We start from the raw sequence: 7,036 nt of genomic DNA, 5'->3' as shown, positions 1-7,036 counted from the left end.
ATTTCATTATAGACACCAGTTATGAGAGATGAACCCAAATTTAAAAAAATAATAATATGACATAAATACATATTCAGTGACACACACACACAAAACCAGAAACAAACATATAGAAATGCTTAGTAACTGTATCAGAGAAGAGGCAATCATTGGACTAAGACTTGAAACATAAATAAGTGAGAGGATGAGACATTTTAGGCAGGTGAAACAGAGTGAACAAAGACACAGGAGAATGAAACAGCCTGACATTTTCAGGGAAGCAGCTGATTAAGACCTATTTGCTGTGTGCGTGGGAAAATTATGAGAGAATGAATGAGTAGAAAAGGGATGGAGAGAGAGAGAGAGAGAGAGAAAAACAGAGACAGAGAGAAATAGTGTCAAGGGCCAGATGATGGAGCCCTCCATGTGAAATACTAAGGCATTTAAAAATTGTCCTGTAGTCTAAACAAAAAATAGTTGCTGAATGTTTTCAGTAGCTGATAACATCCTCATATTTCACCCTGGCTTTTGATGCAGGGAGATGGATTTGCATGGGACAGAACTAGTAAACCAGAGATCAAGAGACTAGTTGGAAAACACCCTCATAGCAGACACTTGAAGACACACAAGAGAACAATCACCCTACTTATAATGTTTGTTAAAGAAACAAAGTTAACCTTTAGACATACCTGTTCACAAATTACACAAGTAACTGCATTCCTAGAGGAAGCTCGACTCCCCACAAGCTCCCAAAAAAGAAGAAAAAAGATTGTCCTATTTCTCAACTAAAGGAAGAGTATATAGGCACTAATTATGGATACTAGTAAGTTGAGCTGGCCATATTTATTGTCAATGTATTATTTCACCATAAATTTGTGACCTTTCACTCATAATAGTTCCTACTCCATGAGAGTGATCCCTCATGGCAGATTTTTACCATTGATTTAGAATCAAACATTTTAGCTTCTTCTCCATTCTTGTGCCTGCTGTGTATGCACTTTCCCTTCATTTTGTTTGGATTCTGTACAACTATACATTTCAGTAATTTAAATTTGATGAAAACATAACCCCGTCCCTGCCAAAAGTCCAGTGGTTTTGTAACCTCCTTCATAAACGAATTACTGGGAGGAGGCAGCAGCATAGGGACCCCAAGAGGTATGGACAGGATCTGCAGGTTGGCGTCAGAATCTGGGGTGCCTATTTCTGATCCAACACCAAGAGATGTCCCTCAAAAACAGCAGGGGGCGTGTGCTCTCTGCTCACTGCATGCCTGGCTGTACTTACAGTATGACAGATGGGAGTATCACCCTGACCCACTGATGGGAACTGGGGTGAGTATAAGAGAGGGGTACAACGATAGTGTTAAATATTTAGGATTAAACATTCCTGTGCCATGGGAGTCTGAAAGGGAGCTGCCTGCATAGTTAGAAAGTGATGCTCTGAGAGGAGACACTTACCTTGGCTCAGCAGCCTCTGCTGGGGTGGAATGTGAAAAGAAATTCTTCACTGATTCTAAAATAGGAAGAAGTACAAAAGAATGATTCAGGTACTGAATAGATGTGAGGAACCCACTCCCTAAACCTACAAGTAAAGGGGCACAGATTACCCAAATGCTTCCAGCCTGAGAGCCAGGACTAACTGAGAGGTGAGTCCCAGGCTCTAGGATCACATCTGTGCCTGATATGTCACCAGGCTGTCTCTCCCAGCACCGCGGGGCCAGAGCACCCATTGCCTTCCTGGTGGAAGCTGCAGTGGTCTTAGACTCACCAAGCTGTGAAGAGCTTTGGATTCTGAGGGCTTTAAATGGTATCAAGACTTTCTCTACATCTCTGCCAAGACCCAGGAGAAAAGTACTTTGATGATGGCAGTAGGTCTCTTGTGGGAACCATGAGAAATTTCTATCTGCCTATTGTGACAGTCTTATTTGTTTTATATAATAGTAGTTCCACAGGGGGAAAAATCCACTTACGGTCACACACTTTGAAAAGAACCAGATTTGAATTTATTCTTTGTTGAAACATGAAGAAGAAAAATGACTACTTTTAAATCTCTCTGCAGATTTTCAATTATTATTCAATCTTCATGTTACTTAAAACAAGATGATCGATCAGTGCTTCAAGGGAGACATCAGTACCCAAAGTAGACTTATATTGCTACACTTCAGTAAAATTTTTTTTTAATTTTATTTATTTATTTTAGAGAGTGGTGGGGGGAGGGGCTAAAGGAGAGGGAGAGAATCCCAAGCAGACTCCATATGCTGAGCATGGAGCCCAACACAGGGCTTGATCTCATGACTCTGAGATCATGACCTGAGCCAAAATCAAGAGTTGGTCACTTAACCAACTGAGCCACTCAGGGGCTCCACTCTTCATTAAAATTTTAAATAAAAGTTTTTGTTTTAAATGCTATGCCATAACTGTATCCCAAATACATTTATCATGATGTGATCATCCTTACTTTGTCAGCTGCCTTTGGGAACCCCTTGACCAATATTTCACTTTCTGAAACAAAACTCTATTTTACTAAACACCACTTCTCTGCAGCCTGCTGAAATCTTAAGTAGCTTTCACATAAAGAAAAGTTGTCAAATTCACTGTGCCTCCGTGAAATGGTAAATGGAGATGCTGACAGCTATAAGCAATTCAGTCTGCAACACAAGGTTATGGCAATTACTTTTTTTAAAGGAAATGATACATTTTATTATTTTAATTTTAAGAACATTCCACGAAAAGACTCACAGCACTCTTTAACATAGTTTCCTTATAGGACTGAAGTGTAAAACAAAATTACCGTGACAAATAAAACTAATAAAACTAAGCCATGCCTTTCAAATCACTGGCCTCAATCTATCTCTAAGTTCTATAAAAACTCCAACTTCCCCTAAAGTGTATAATTTGGTATTATCCACAATTTTCTAATATGGATTTTAAATATATTGTGATAGAAATAGAAATGACAGAGCGCCCACCAAACAACAGTTGAGCTAACTGTTCCGGTCACCTATTGCGGTGGCCGTGCCTTAGGCAGACTGAACCCGGCTGCAGGGGGCATACTTCTCCCTCAAAGACAAGGAATGCACATCTGTAGTGAGCGGGTTCTATGAACTACTGTGACCACGATCCCTTATACAAGAGGTTTGGGGTCGGAATTTCCTACAAATAATCCCCCAAGTAGGTTGGAGATGTTCAGCTGATACAAATGGAGTATCTTAATGGAGCACTATCTTATCCTAGAATTCAGCTATGTAGGCTTTCCTTGGAGGTTTTTTTTTTTTTTCCACTTGCACCTGTTAGCAGGTCCAGATTGGAGAATTCTGCAGACCCCTGTCTAGGATATGTTGGAAGCAATAGGGAAATCCAAGAAACTCACTGTCGTGTTGTTCTTCAGGTCCCCAGATCCCTTGGCTATCTGTCTTTTTTTTTTTTGGTCAGTCTTGTTGTATCTGTTGTGTTTTATCCAGATTTTGTAACAGTAAGGGGCTGTTCATTTTTTATATTATTGAGTAATATCCCAATATATGGGTATTTTCGCTGCGTGTTACGTATTCACCTCTTGATGGACTGTTCTGTTTGGAGCACTCCTTCAACCCTTACCTAGGCCATGTTAAACTCTGCCTCAAACTTTATTCCCTTGCATACAGAGCCTGAAGGTCACCCAGAGGTAAAATCTTAGGGTCTTTTCAGGCTTTTTCTAAGCATATGTTCAGTCCTGGGCATGCGTGTAGTCTTCTCAATTCCCTGATATAAACCTGAGGTTTTAAAAGCCCTTGCTCTGCCATGTATGTCCATTCCCAACCTCTTCTTTCTCAATCTGTCAGCCTATTGCTCATCTCAACGGTTATCGCTAGCCTCAAGCTGCTGTAGCCAGTTCTTTTACTTTTAAATACTTTTGGCAAATGCTACCTGGGAAGCCACCCCAGCCCTGAGAATGCTCTGAGTCAGCGAAGCAAAGGTAACCTATATGTCAATCCTTCAGATAGCTGCCATATAGGGTGAAACATTCAACCCAAATTCTCTGAAAGTAAGGTCCATATTACTGGTTCTGGCTACCAACCTGCACCAAGAGTGTGGGCTATGACCTTCATGGCTGCAACCAGTCATGGTCAGACAGGTGGGAGATGATAGGTGGGCAATGTGGATGTCCCAGCCCCATGGCACCACAATGCAACAACTTCATAATCTTTCCCATCATTGCCATTTTTATACTAGATCCCAGAGTCCTACAAAAGGCAATTCTGAAAGTTTTTGATAGCTTATTAGCTATTTTTATAGAGGGATGGAGTCTTGGGATTCCCTGCTCCACCATTTTCAGTGATGTTTACTGAAACATCATTACCTTAAAGTAAAAATTTATACTTAAGTATATTGGTATACATACTTTATATATTGCCTGCATTTTTCAAACTTGCCAAGTTCCCTTTTTAATTCTAGGACCTATATTGTATGTTCTTGGGGATTTTCTATGTAGATGATAATGCTGCCTAAGAATAAAAATGATTCTATTTGTTTCTTTCTAATTTGCATCCTTCTATTTTTCTTTTCTGGCCTTACCACTTTGACTAGTATCTCTAGTTGAAGGAAAATGATGAGTATGGACACCCAGGTCTTGTTCTCAATCTCTGAGGGGAAATCATTCAGTCTTCCACATTAAGTATGATTTTGGCTGTTAAGTTATTTGAATAACTTTATTAAGATTTAAAAAGTTCCCATCTATATCTAGTTTTTAAAGACCTTTATTATGATTGATTTGTAATTATATTAGCTAGTTTTTTGCTTCTATTAAGATAATAAACTGGGTTTCTCCTGTAGTCTATTAATATAATGAAAGACACTGATTTATTTTTGATTGTTGAACCAAACTTGCATTCCTTGCTTAAACTCCCCAAGGTGATGATCTATTATATTTTTGTAAGTCATTGAATTTTGATAATCTTTTATTAGAAATTTGTGTGTCTGTTCAGAAGGTTATCATTCTGTAGCTTTCTTTTCTTTTAGTGCCTTGGTTTGGTCTTTGTGTGAAGGTAATCTTGGCTTCACAGTGGCATTTGCCAAAAGAATGTTTCCTTCTTTTCTGTTTTCTCAGAGTTTGTATAGCACTAATACTATATGCTCCTTATGTGTTTCATAAAATTTATTAGTGGGCCTGAAGTTTTCAATGTGGAAAAATTTTTAACTCTATGTTCAATTTCTTTCATAGATAGAAAGTTTGCAGGTTGCCTATTTCTTCTAATGAGGGCTTTGGTAGCTTTTTTATTTTCCAGAAATTTATTTCATCTAAGAAAAAATCTTCTTGAAATGATTGATATAAATCTATGAAAAATATTGCCATAATATTTTTTCAATATCTAATGGGTCTGTAGAAATATGCCCTCTTTAATTCTTGATATGGTTATTTGTGTTTTTCCTCTTTATTTCTTGATCAATCTGGCTCGAGGTTTTTCAATGTAATTAAACTTTTCAAAGAAACTATGTTTAGTTCCATTGAATTTTTCCGTTGTTTTTTCTGAGAATTTCTTAAATTGTTTTTGTTTTGTTTTCTTCCTTCTGCATTCTGTGTGCTTAATTTGATCTTTTCTGTCTAGTTTCTTAAAGTAATAGCTTGAGTCATTGATTTGAGACATTTCTAACATAAGCATTTAATGCTTAAAATTTTCCTGTAAGCCCTTTTTCAGCTGCCAAAGTTCTCATATATTGCATTTTCTTTTTATTCAATTCAAAATATTTTTCTAATTTCTTTTGTTACTTCTTTGACTTATGGGTTATTTAGAAGAATGGGGTTGAATTTTCACATATTTGGGGATTTTCTTATGGTCTTTCTATTACTCATTTCTGATTCAATTCCATTATGTTTAAAGAAAATACTCCGCATGATTTCAATTAGTTAAATGTATTGACATTTGTATTCTGGATGGACTATCCTAAACACACCATTTAGGTCAGGTTGATTCAAGTCTGCATATATTTATCGGTTTTTGTCTAATTGATCTATCAAATACTGGAAGAATGATGTTAACATCTCCAATAATAGTAGTGGATTTGTCTATTTATTTTTTATGTATCTGTAGCTCTGTTATTAGATTATTAGAATATTTATGTGCTCTTGATTAATCAATACTCTTATCATTAATGTCATACTTTTTCCCCTGGTAATATTTTTTATTCTGCTGATTACTTCATTTGATATTAATATGGTCACTCCAGCTTTCTGATTTTAGTGTTGCAAGGTATATACTTTTCATCTTTTTACTTTGAATCCATTTATGTCTTTATATTAAAAATGGATTTATTTCGGGGCACGTGGGTGGCTCAGTTGGTTAAGCGACTGCCTTCGGCTCGGGTCATGATCCCAGGGTCCTGCGATCAAGCCCTGCATGGGGCTCTCTGCTAGGCGGGAAGCCTGCTTCTCCCTCTCCCACTCCCCCTGCTTGTGTTTCCTCTCTCTCTGTCAAATAAATAAATAAAATCTTTTAAAAAATGGATTTATTTTATTTTTTAAGGAAATGTTCAATTTATTTGATCTTTGGTAAACAAAGAACAGCAATTAAAAATGAGATCTGTATATTCTTTCAAGTTGGTAAAGATTGGAAAAATTACAGTATATTACAGTATTTTCAAGATTTGGAGGGAAAAGAAATTTCATACGAAAAATGGATTGATTTTAGAAGGCACATACTTGGATCTATGTTATCCTACATCATGTCCTCTGTCTTTTAATAACTGTATTTAGGCCATTTTAATTTAATATTATTATGAGTAAACATACATTTAAATCTATTGATTTTCTATTTGCTTTCTATTTTTGTTTCATTTTTTGTTTCCCCTTTCTGCTTTTCTACCTTTTCATATTAATTATCCTAATTATTTTATTTTACACTTATTGGCCTATTAGTTAAACCTCTTTCAAGTGAGCACTAAGTTTTGGAAGAAGTTTCCACAGACTAACTCCTGTTTCCACAAATGACCCTAGGTAAGTCAGCATAGTGGAAAGTAGGAGTATTCTTGAAAGCCACTCCTGAAAGCCAACCAGAGTGACTGGCATTAACTAAACTACATATTGA

This window comes from Neomonachus schauinslandi, chromosome 12 (assembly GCF_002201575.2).
Source record: "Neomonachus schauinslandi chromosome 12, ASM220157v2, whole genome shotgun sequence".
In the NCBI taxonomy this organism is placed as follows: domain Eukaryota; kingdom Metazoa; phylum Chordata; class Mammalia; order Carnivora; family Phocidae; genus Neomonachus; species Neomonachus schauinslandi.
This window is presented reverse-complemented; position numbering follows the sequence as displayed.